The following is a 13,565-nucleotide window of genomic DNA, read 5'->3' as shown; positions in this document are numbered from 1 at the left end:
TAAGAGCCCACAGGACGCACCGGTAAACACTAAACATTTTAAAGTAGTACTATCCAGTTTTAATAACACGAGAAAAAATTTGGAGGAGAAAAGAAGTGAGGACTTTGCTGGCTGTTACTACAGTTCTCTTCTGTTTCTCTGCACATAAGCAGAACTTTTCATTTTCACTCTCTCATCTTTTTGTGTCTTAAGTTTCAGTGCGGGCCAATTAAAAGAAATTAGATAAAAATTAGCAACTGCTCATCAATCTATCTTTTCTAAGCACTGACATTTATTTGTTTGAAACTAGTTTACCTGAAATCAGGTTATGCGACAGAAAACACCAAAACTGCGTCTGTAAGTGTCCTGTTGTCAATGCAGTCGTGTGACTGCAGCCACGTCAGGATTCAGATGAATTAAATCATTTCAGTTTAACAAATCATTGCTCAGAGCACCTACGCGTAAATATCGCATGACTGGTTACCCGCTGCATCTCTCGGTGACTTAGAATTAAGTCTCGTTATTTCTCAAATGTGGTGTTTAAAATGATTTCTAGTAAGGGCTATTGTGCGGTCCTGAGCCTGCATAATACACGTGTATTTTGCACATTGAAAAACACTTTTCTGTCTTCATTCCCCAAGGCAAATATTTTTCCTCTTTCCTTCCTGCTTTTCACAAGGGAACTGGTCTTTTCAAAACGTTAAAAAAAAAAAAAAAAAAAAAGACCTGGAAAAAGGATATCACTTTCAGAGAGATATTAGAAAGTTCTTAACATGTGTACTCTAACGGCTTTTCTTAATTACTAGATCATCTTTCTGTTTTGTGGACTTGGACAGTTATAAGAGCGTGAAAAAGCTCACAAAAAGCTAACAAACCCCTGTCTTTTTGGGTTGGAATTTAAGACGGGCTCCAGGACGGGAGGGATATGTGCTGGGAAGATAAACAAAGCAGCCCGAGCCGTTCCCTGCTCGCGCGGTAGCGGCGTTGAACCCGCCGTTTGAAAAGATGCTGCTCGCAAATACGGTTAAGTCGCGTATTCAATTCTGCTCAACTACTGGTGTGAAATTTTAATCAAAAAACTAGAGAGCTCATTCAAAAAAGAAATTAGTGAAAAAACTTTGGTCGTCTCTCATCAGTGAAAACTGATTTAGTTATGCAAATTACTGCTATGAATATTAAACCACTGATGAAAGGTTTTTAATGAAGGGATCTTTTGTTTTGGAAATGCAAGGGTATATGCTTTAATTTCTTGCTAATTTACTGTTCTTTGATAATGTTCGCATTTTCCCCAAAGTGACTTCACTGATGGGTTTAATACTGTGAATAGAACTACAGGCCAACAATACTGGTTTTGACAAGCCTTCCCCTGTGTAACTATAGATCATGATTTGCAGCCCCTTATGCACAATTCTATTAGGGTGAATTTTGTCTACAGGGCTTTCCATGAAATGAATTCTCATTTTAATGTTAGCCTCCTGCAGTTTTTAATTTTTAATCTGTAATATGAAATTGCAAATTTTACAAACATCATTTGAAAAAGCCACTAGGACAGAACCGAATGCCAAAGTTTACATATTGCCTAATTAGACTGTTATGAGAAGCAGCTTATCAATGTCAAGCCAAAGATCATCAAAAAATCCAATTACTAATTTGAAAAACACATATATTTATGGATTCATTTTGTTTAATTTGCATCCGATTAGCTTAATAATTGTTTAAAAATTGTATTAAGGTTAATAATTTCGGTTTGGTTAGCAACACACCTGGGCTGCCGAAGCGGTTTAACAAATTAGGCAGCTACCCTACCTAAAATAAAACTCAATTGTAATCTTTTCCATCATAAAGCAGAGAGAACTCATTACTCAAATGAGAAGGCAATTTTAAATAGGAAAAGGTATTAAATCTGCTTACTAGCTGTCTCTCTTTACAGCTGTATTGTGGGTCAAATGCTAAGGAGGAAGGACACGGTCCACGTGGGGTCTCCTGACCCTTTCTGCTTCAGCCAAGATCTGCTTTGCTATCCTAACCCCGTGCAGCATTTGGCCTTTTAAAAGTTGGCTTTAAAAGGGGAATAACAGTGTGCAACGCAAAGGGGTTTTTTTCTTTACAGTCAATTTAAGTCAAACTTTGAAAGTTTACATTTATACTGATAGCAATGAATAGGTCTGTGAAATAGGTCTTACGGTTGGAGTCGATGGTCTTAAAGGTCTTTTCCAACTTGAACGACTCTATGAAATAGCTGCCCCTTCCAACATTACTTAACGATTTTAACGCATGTGAAAGGCTTATTACTCTCCTGTTCCTCCCTGACCTTGCGTTGGTGAGGTCACTGGTGTCCTGAGAAAACACAGTAGCTTGCCAAGAGGGAAGTGCTGACTCTACGGACAATCCCCATCCTACGGACCAGCACGGTATCCCTATGGACAAAAACAAGCTGGGAGAGGTGGACTGGGAAGGTGGTGTCTGTGTTTCATTGGGTGAGGTGAATGGGCCTCTCCTCACTGTTGAAATTCGTCCACGACTTCCTTTATTGAAAGGGGAGCGTGGTTGAGAAGGGCCATCTTTTGCCTGGGGACGCTCATCTTTCCCTTTAGTTAATGGAAAGAAGGAGGCTTCTCTAGAGGGCGAATGAGAGCAGAAACCCAAGCTTAAGTGCCCTGGAGGAACTGCCGTGTCTCTGTTGACTACACAGGGATCTTGGGAAGCAAGTCTCTGGATGATCAAATTAGTCTTTGTGCCTGCCTCATTCCCTAATTGGTATTAGGTATACCAACTAATGAACAACGTATAGCGTAACAAAGGAAGCACACTCAGGAAAAGGAGAAAAATTAGCTGGTGCTAATTGGTGGTCTTGACTTTGCTGCTAGTAATCACACACGTTTTAAGAGGAGGGCTACAAAGTAAGGCATACACGCTAAGAGACACTAAAATATATAATACATATATATACACACTATATATGTAATGATTATACAATTGTATCTTGGTAAATCGAACTTTTACAGATAAAAGCCGGTGGTTTTTCTGCAGGTCCAGCTCCCAGATTAGATTGCTGGAAGACTCAGTTTTGGTTGTAAATTTAGTTGCGGGCTTTGACTGGAAACATGCTCTCAGTGGGTTCAATTAAAATTGATTTGGTCCTCAACTTGTCTTACGCATGATTTCTGACAAAGTGATCTCGTTAACCCTCCTAGAGGGTTTTATCATCTTCCATTATTTAAAAATAGGTCATTCAGAGCTTTATGAACATGTGCAAGATCTTAATTACAAAGTTCACGCAATACAGTTTTGGTTAGCCTGTGGAATGTCTTGTCTTTCAAAGAAAAGCAAGGATATACCACAGTGTGCTTTGCTTCAGAGGTTTACATGGTAAACGGACTTTAGGTGGTTAAGAAAAGCCCAGTCTTCAAATAAAATTTACAGCTCTGACTAGTTGATTTTTAGGAAAATTTGTTTGACCTTAAGAGCAATAAAACTTGCCTCTTTTCCTGGTCTTCATAGACACTGGATTTCAAAATACTTCTAGAGTTGCAAAATTAAATATATTTGGTAAAGATGTAGATGCGACTCCCTCAAAAACTAGAAGAGAAGATCATGAGCTCATTTCTGTGCCATACAGTAGCCATTTAGATTTCCTTATACTCTTCCACGCCTACGTACAGCAGTCTGGAAAAGGCTCTTAACTGCAGAACATCCCAATTTCTGTTCCACCATCTAGCACTAAAACTATGTCTTTTCCTAGAAAATATGATCCTCTCACTGAAGGACATAATACTAAGAAAATTAAATATAAAAGCTAAATATTAAAATTAAATTGGCTGCAAATCTGTGCAGTCCTTTTATCTCCTACCATCAATGGCAAAAAATGCTGCATTTCTGGAAATCACATGCAAGTTTTTTGTGTAATGAAAGAGTTTCCCTATAGTACCTTTACTGCTAAAAATTCTCTCTTGCGGTGGAAGAACCTACGTGTGTAGATTAAAACAACAACAGTCCAAAAAAAATCCGGTGTCTGTTCAAGCATTCAAAGTTGATTAAACTTCTCTTTCAAAGTACTACTGTATCGCACTTCAACGAGGCCAGACATCTCCTAATGCCTGCCCACTTGCGTTGAAGGGTTTGTATCAGCAGCATATTTTGAATGGCTGTTCTGAAGTCAGAATAGGCTTTTTTATTCCTAAATGAACACCTAGGAGTAAGACTTATCTCACACAGTTTTTATTTTAAATATCCATACAACTTGAGGAGGTAAAACAAGTCACGAGGTATTTTCTGTCAAGATTTTTGTTTTGATTACTTGATCTTAGTATCATACTATAAGCTTTAAAATGTAGTAAATTGATTCATGCTGTTCTAATAGTAGCATTAAAAGCAGTGTTAAAAATGCTGATTTGTTGCCAATGTTTCTTCCTTAATATACACAGACATAGGAATATTTGTTTCAAAGTCCTTAGATTTCTTCTGCCTTTGGCTAAAATATTTCTATATGACCTAGAGGGACCAGGACAAGGTGATCCTGAATTACAACACCCAAAATCAGATGTACCTAAATACTGAAATACTTTTTTCCTCCCTGTGTTTATACAGTATGCCTACCCTTAATTCTGAACTGCGACCATAAGTCTCTGAGCACACAAGGCATCTAGGAGGGAATACAATTTTCAGTTTCCTTTCTACACTCTTAAATAGAACAATTTCTTTTTTTTTTTCCCCTAAGTACAAAATATGCAATGTATGACTTTTGAAAAGATACAGGCCTGCCTTTGTTCAGGTTATCATATAACATAAATCTCAGTTTTTAAATGGAGATACAGCCACCTGTTCCCAAGCGCCAGTACAGTCAGACCACACACGAGAACTATACCTAGTGCGGGCTGGGATGGGTAAGTACGTGGCTTTCCACAGGACCACCAGTTTTTACTGGGTTCTTGTTAAAATTGATACTTTACAGTGAAAGATAGTAACGAGTAAAACTTTCTGCTACTTCTGCCATCTATCCCGTAGAAGCTGTGGCTACCAAACATCACCTTTGGACTACAAGAGTATGGTTTTAGCCACATACTACCCTGCATTCCACTGGAATATAAGTATTCATTAATATGCAGAACTTGCTGAAACTCAGTAAAACAAATAAAATTTATAATACTGAAGGTGAGATCACTGTGTTTTGAGTTTTCCAATACACTGGTATTTTTCCAATTTTTTGTGTTGATATCTATTGCTATTTTCTTTGTCATACAGACGATTGAGTGAGGAAAAGTGATGATGACAGTGCTAGTCACAGACTGACAGGTACTAAAATCCCTGCCAGCACAGACAGGTACTCACGTGAACCATAAAAACGTATTACTATCTATCCTGAGTACCATAAAAAGCTATCAGACGACCTGATACACCTGACAGGTAAAACTCTAGTTGGGTTTTCGTTACCTTTTTTAGTACTGTAAAAGGAAAGGTTACTTCATGACATGTCCTTCAAGTTTATTGCCTCCACAAATTTAAGCCTTTGAAGTGCACGTACCTCTAGTCGCAAGCCTGAGAATATTCACTAATAATGACTTTTGGAGTTGCAGGTAACTTCACATGCAATTTTTAAAAAGGGTGCGAGTCCCACCTGCCTCCGTTTGGTTTTTTTTTTGTGACCTCCTCTGAGTATCATCCATAAATTATATTCTAAAGAAAGAGGAAAGGAAGCCGAAGGGGGAATCTATGGAGACAGCATCCTCAAAGATCATCAATTACCTGATATCTTTTAATCTTTGAGAATTGCCTCCATCAGATCTCAGCCTTTGGGAAATTATCAAACCTGATAGTGTTTACAACGCGGCATCAAGGTTAACAACTACAATCACACCGCTCTCTCCAAATAGCGCTGCACCTTAGTGTCAAGTCAGGAGAGGAATGCCATGGAAAGATACAAATTAAAAGGTGGAAAATTCAAACCAATACAAGTTTTCTTTCCACACCTCATGTAATTAAGTAGCTGATCTTGCTGTCAAGAAACTCTTTCAAGCCAAGAAGTTACAGTATTCAGAAAGGATATTGGATGTGAAAGAGAATGTCAAGAACAGACAAAATTGTGGCATTGATTACAATGCAGGTTTGAAATATTAAAATCCAGATTTGTTGTCATGAATTTTTTGAAGGTTTTTAAATTTTCCATGATAATCAAGTTGCTTTTTCAACCTTGTTTATGTAATGGAAGGAGAAAGTCCATATATTTTTAATAAGCGTGGAGATTAAATTCAGCATATACATGTAGGTTCCCACAGTGAACTAATGTAGGACAGTGACAATCAACAGCACAGTAGTGAAAATGCCATCAAAAGGCTGCTCATACTAACACTGCTAGAAAAATAGGATAACACCTCCTACTTAAATAATAAATACCCTGGGGGTATTTAAAATACACGTAGATCTGGCACCTCGGGACATGGTTTAGTGGTGGACTTGGCAGTGTTAGGTTTGCAGTTGGACTCAAGGATCTTAAAGGTCTTTTCCAACCTAAACGATGCTATGATGCTAAATATCTTCAACAGTCAGCGCTCTCTATTGAAAGCAAGGTTTAAAATATTATTTCTTCTTCACAACTGGTTTAAAATCACTTAACAAGTCTGAATACCGAGTTGACTAAAAGCCCAGCCTTAGAAGGTAATAGTTTTGTGACCACATTTGATAAGGTGTGACCATGCTCTTAAACACAAAACCAAACAAGAAATACTCTGTCTGGATGTTCACCGTCTCACTATATTCACGTACCATTTTACTTAATACAAAGTAACAGCCTTTTAAAGGCTATATATTATACCATTCCTGAAAAGTTTGTTGACCTTTGTTAACATACTTGCCGGTATTTCTGGAATATTATTATTTCCTTTGGAAAGAAAAAATACATTTGGTTTAGTCTTTCATAATGTAATATTCAAATATATCAAACTGAAAAAAAATGTCTTGTGCGCTACTTGGCACCATTTCTTACACTGCTCTTTTTTCCCCTTCTTTGGTCTAAAACAAACGCTGCTGATGGAAAGGATGGCAGTTATGGTTTTGGTGTGGGTTTGTTGTTTTTTTTTTTTAACGTCACTTGACCATTCTTCACCCCCATTACTTACTATTTATTCTCTATTGTCTTTTTTGATGTATAATCATCTTTTAAATAGATTTGTAGATACTAAAATATATAGCTGTATATACACATAGAAACATGAAAATGCAAACATAGCCATGGATAACACTAAGCACATTTTTGTGTATCCCCAAAACCCAAAGTCATCATAAAAAATACGAAAAGTCAATTTTTTGTACCATCATCAAACAAAAGCTTTTGGGATCAAGGCATTAAGAGCAGTGAGGCATACATAGAAAATTAACTACAGTCTTTCAAAATTCGCAATCAAGATATCCTAGTTAGGTTGATACAGGCTATCTAGGACAGCAACGCTTTACTGCAGACAAACACATCATGGCAACACCTGTCTGACGCTTTGATCCCTCCTGATCTTAAAAACTGCAAAAACTCTTCCAACACTAGAGGTCACCTGTTTATCCATCTTTAATTTTCACGTTATGCCCTTTAAAAATTATCCAAGTGTATCTTTAAATGAAACACAAACTGCTTTCTTCCAACAACACACTAAAAAATTAGTTGCATCTTTGCTGCAATCACTTATAGCTCATATTTTAGGATAGAAAATGACCCTGTAAATTCACATCCCAAAGGTAAATAAATTGAGGTAGTTATTGAGTCATAAATATGTCCTCACAGGATATTTTACAATTTATATCAAGTATGGGCATTATAGCCTCTTTGAACTCTTCTAATGTAGCTTATACTTCAACTTTTACCATATTTCAATTTTGTGTCCAGGAGTTCTGCATAGGGACCTTTGCTTTTCCCTGGAATATTTACTTATCGTAACACTTAGAATAACAGCCCATTGTTTAGAAGACATTTTGGCATAGTAAACCAATTGTGATTTGCATCCTTTAAGGACCCCACCTATTTGGGGTTCATTTTCTGATTCCCAAGGAGTTTCATTAAAAAAGAAAAAGTCACACAAGTGCTTTACCTGATTTCTCTCTCTGCCCATCTTTTGTCGGGACAATCAAGAGATGGTCTTTCAGACAAAGCAAAAAGCCTACCAGAAACAAATTTAAAAGAGAAAGAGTGAACCAGAAGTATGACAGTTTGGGAATTATTTTGTCAGCTGTTTTGCAGCTCTACAGGGTTTTTTTTAAACTAGGCATATATGGCCGTTAATAGCATTTATAATGTATAGAGGGCATCTATTTTGGAAATATCAACAGTTTCCTGAAAGAAACTGAGTACAGGTGTAAATTCAAGAGACAACAAATGACACATGGCGTGGGATGACAACCACACATTCACACATACGTATTTGCCAGTAAAATGTTTGAGGAAAGATTAACTTAATTTGAGACACTTATCTATACTTGAGAACAAATTGCAATGTAATTTTTGTGTGCTTTCTTACAGAAAACAATTCTAGGGTTTGTATTTTCCCTTGTCACAAACTGACTGTGAGGTGCATGAGATGAAGAAGGCATTTCCTCTCTGTCCACCTGAACTACCACAATGCTACAAGCTAATATTTGTCATTGCAAGATGGTTCTCCAAAACTGACATTTTCTATTACCAGCTCCCAAACTGTGCCGTGCAAATTCGTGAATCAATGGCGCGTTACCTCCACTGGTCTGGAGCAATAGCAGCCAGGAGATGGGGAGAGCAGCCTTGGTCCCTGGATCACCAGTCAGTTAGGACTGGAATACCAGTTCGTCTTTACTGATGCTTAACCCCCAATAAATAAATATTACGCTAAAAGTAGTAAACGAGTTCATTGCCACACAGATATTAAATGTATATCAAGTATTAATTACACAGTTGGTGTGTTTAGAAACAGGTAACAGAAAACAATAGTTACTATTACTTGTACTGTAACTCGGCTCTAAAAAGTTAATTTCATTCAGGTAGAAAAGAGCTAAAATATTTAAACAGCTCAGACCTTGGAATCTAATCCACAGCTAAAATCTATCTAAACTTGGATTTAATGTTGTGTATTGCTTTCGTTGAAGGGAATCTCGTTATGGGAACGTATAACCTTATTTAACTGTTTTCTCCCTAAGGCCACATACACATCAACTCAAAGCAGTCCTCCAAGGACTTCTTAAGATTCATAAACTCAACATTTAATCTAGATAGCAGGTTCTAACACTTCTTCCACAGATTTGTAGAGTGCTCCTATCTGACTTCCAGGTCACTGGACATTTCCAGGCAGAATTTGGGCAGAAAGCCACCTTTCTTCTCTCTGATAACCAGCCTTTTCCTTAACTAACTATAAATAAATAACGTATTACAAAGGAAATGTTCTCTATGTATCAGCAAGGCAGAATCTGGATTTTTTTCTACATTGAAAAAAAATATTTATATTAAATATATAACTTTGATAATTATACTTTACATATTCATAGAAAATAGAAAGGATATAAGGGATTTGAGGCTGATGGTGGGTTTGGGATGGATGAATGAATTTTACTGCAGCGATCACACATCCTCCATCCAAAAAGCCCATTCTAATCACCTGTAGCACCTGCATTTCCCAAACATGGTAGCGCTTTGCTTTCCTCTGAGATTTGAGGGCTAAAGTTTTCAGGATGCCATGATAGGGAAAGAGTTCAAAAAAAAAAAAAAAAACCAAACCAAACCCAAAATACCAAAATCATATTCCACTTCTCATGTCATTTATATTGCTTGGGTCAGGTTTTCGGGGGGGGGGTTTTCAGGTGTGTGGTGTTTGGTTTTTTTGGGGTTTTTTTATATTTTTTAGAGAAAAGGACAAAACCCACAATCATCTTTTGGAGGGAATTTCCTGGACTCTCTAAATAGGCCATCAGGACCTATTTTGCTAAGAGAGAGGTGGCATTCACTGGGTATCTCAGCAGACACAGTCAGCTGTGGAGTTATGGACAATTTTTTACTTATTACCTAGGTATTTAAAGTCCATTTATTTCGAGTGGGCATTAGTGCTCAACAGAAAACAAACATGGAGCAGTTACTTTCTCGTGGACTGGAGCTCAAACTAATAAGCCCGATTAGCTGCGAGCAGAGCAAGCTCAAACACCACAGCACAGTGCTGCTAAGCACACGCACAGTGACAGTCTGAATTCTAGCAGGGTCCGTTAGCCCTAAACTCATCGGCAGGCGTGTCCTGACCGCAGCTGAATGGGTCAGATACTTATCGTCACAACACTTAAAACTTCTGGCTGTAAGTGTGCAGGTTGGAGAATGAAAGCAAAGAGCCAGCTCAGCTCTGAGCTCTACCTAAAAAGCACGAGGAGATACAGCCCTCTGAATGGATTTGCGAGAGCCAGCTGTGACTGAGCAGGCTTCAATGTCCAAACTGCCTCATTTTTCTCCATTACCTAAAATATCCCCCGCTTCCATTACCCCAGTGACGGGGAGTTGATTACAAGTTGCCTCTGAATAGAAACACCAAATCCATTAGTTGTGGCTAATCAAGAGCTGCACAGCCGTTTCTCAACTATGTAAAAAGTTGAGTGCCAACGCAGGCTTTGATGAGAATACAGTTGAGACTGAACATACTCCGACATTGTTGTGAAGTATCTATTGCATTGGAAAGGTTCTGGTCTTTATTTTCCTGTGCAGTGTATATACCTCCGTATGTAGGTATGTGTATGACCTTTTTTGCACATCCTATAAGGCTACTCAGTGAACACACTGGTCTGCTCATCTCGCTGACTATCTATTCGCTATACGTAATGCCGCACAAAGAGGTCAACACGCACCTTATAGAATCATAGATTATAACCTATATATATATATAACCTATATATATAGCCTATATTATAAGCTATTTGTAGCTGAGAGGTCAAGAACTGGCACGGAAATTACTCTCTACGCTTTAACCCATCGTATCAGAGGTGCTCAGGCATCTGTCTCTAATTAACCACAGCTAGTTTTCACGCTGACCATGCAAAAGATACCTTGGTATTCAGAATTATATGCAGTAGTTCACCAGCCCAGTTGCCAACCTGGTTTATACCGCTGCGGCAGCAGGGATGAACTGAAAAACAACGCAACTACCTCATGGCAGTGGTGGAAACTTCCCTGCCGTTCTCTGCCAGCACACCTCAATGTCCCTGCTCAAGGCTTAGTTCTCCTGTGCTACGGAGGATGCTTTACCACTCAATGCTTATTAACTAAATTAGAGAAGATAGCGTGACCCGTTATAATTTTAAGAAACAGTTGCATGTTACACAATTAAAAAGGGAGCGTTTTCTCAGAGCCGTCACCTTCAGCACCGTTTTCTGTTTTTCTGGAAAAAGTCTTGGCCTCAGCCTTAAGACTTTAATTTATCATTACGCCAGAAATTACTGCCTTGAATAACTACAGAATATTAAAAAGAAAAGATAAGAGAGGTACAGCCACTTACCCACACTTGATTCTTTTATATAAGTATGACAACAGAGAAAATTTACAGATGTGAGCTCAAAAACCTGCGGGGCTCACCTGGAGGAAGGGTGCTTACATCAAAAGCCTCAAGAAGTTAAAGCATTACTGTATTTCTTCTTTATATCCACATTTCACAGCAAAGGCTATCGAGCCAAAATAAGGAGAGCTTGCTGGATTTATGCAATCAGGACAGGCGGTAGAAAAAACTCCTTACAGTTCAGTGAGATGTAAACATGAAAGCTGAGCAGCAGCTGAGCAGAAACGCCAAGTTCTGAGCAGAAACCTTCATTCAAATGGACCAAACAGCGAATAGGATGCCACAAGCTCATAAATGATTTCTTGAGGAGTTGGCTGACAAGGAAAATGAGACTTCTCCAGATAGAAACATCCTCTGCAAATAAGATGCACAGATTAACACAACAGCACATACAGCAGTGCTCTCCAACGCATTTACCTTGGTATCCTGTTTAGTATTTCGTTTTCCCTGGATGTTGTCATTTATTACTGTGTATCACTAATTCTTTGTTCTCAGCTGAGATCTAGCCATCCTCTGCAAACAATTCAGCCAGTTGACAGTGACACTCTTTTCCATTAGAATGTCAGATGCTAGGAAAAACAGGGTAGAGAAATGATACATCAATGCTAACAATAGAATCTGCCTTTTAGCACAACTTTCAAACAACGGCATAGCTCATGGGTTTAAGTCTACAGCGTGCTTGCTACATTTCCACTTTGCAAGGTTTTTTAACCTCCTAATGCACTATAGAGGTAACAGGGTTCTGACACAGTGATCCCCTATACTTTAATTTTGAGGGGTTACAAATACTAAATTACTTTGCCCCATTTCCCTCCTGTGACTCAGTTGGTGGCTGTAGTCTGTGGGCTTCTCTGAAAACAAGGTGGGGTACTTCTAGGAAGCAGCCAGCAGGGGCTGATGGAGCATTAGGTTCATGAAAGGTGGAGTTTTGGAGTCTGTTTTGCAGTTAGGTAGAATTAGAGCCATGAGCGAAGCACAAGGGGAAAGAGTGCTACCCTTTGGGAGGGCGGGGGGAGGAACTGGGGAAGCTCCTCAGCCTGGTGGGTGTTAAAATAAATACAGATGCAATAAAACAGGTACAATTCTGAAAAACTCTTGGAGAGTAACAGTCCAGACCTACTCCTTCAGTTGCTGTGACAAGATGCCTGAAGCTACGTGACCTGAAGGTTGGGAAGATCACAAATCCTGTGCCATAGACCAATTAAGCATTCTGGGTAGATGTTCCTCACATCTGGAAGGCTTAAATCAAAGCTAGAGAAAAGACTGCTCAACGCTATAGCAATAACCATCCCCATGTGCCGGCTCTATTCACAAAAAAGACCTGGGGGGTTGCTACCTCTTGGTTCAAGAGGAACAGACCATCCACTGGTCCCGATCAGTGGAAAGCATTTAACTACAGTAGAGCAAACACGTGCAAGAAGCAATAGAGCGAATTTCAAAACATGACTAGATCTTACAGCATCTTACGCTTAAAATCTACACACTAGAACTGAAGGCTAGAAAAAAAAAAGTAAAGTGCACTGTAACAGGATCAAGTGCCCAAAGCATTTAAAAAGCCACGGACGCAGCACATTCCACATATGAAAAAACCTCCACCCAAATTAAGAAAGATTCCTCATATCATATCACATCTGAGCTCTGAATGCCTGGACAGCATCCAATGCATTCCTTACTTAATCTGACTATTTTGGATTTTGAAGAAAGAGAACAGACTTAACAAACAAGAACTCACCTGAAGAAAGGGCCATTCATTATCATTCCCCAAAAGAAGAGCTGACAAGAACATCCAAACGTGGAATCATAGAATTGCCCAGGTTGGAGGGGACCCTTCAGATCATCCAGTCCAACCATCAACCTAACACTGAAAAAAACCCTCACTAAACCATGTCACTAAGCACTACCCAACTGTCCTTCTGTAGAAACACCTACAACTCCTCATAAATTAGATAAAAATGTAGACCTTTAATTCTGGTCTTAATACTGCACAAGAGTTAGATGCCTGAAATGAATTTTCTCCCTTTCTGCATTTAATACAGTCACGGGAAGCCCCCAGCCTCA

This window comes from Rissa tridactyla, chromosome 6 (genome assembly GCF_028500815.1).
Source record: "Rissa tridactyla isolate bRisTri1 chromosome 6, bRisTri1.patW.cur.20221130, whole genome shotgun sequence".
Taxonomy (NCBI): domain Eukaryota; kingdom Metazoa; phylum Chordata; class Aves; order Charadriiformes; family Laridae; genus Rissa; species Rissa tridactyla.
This window is presented reverse-complemented; position numbering follows the sequence as displayed.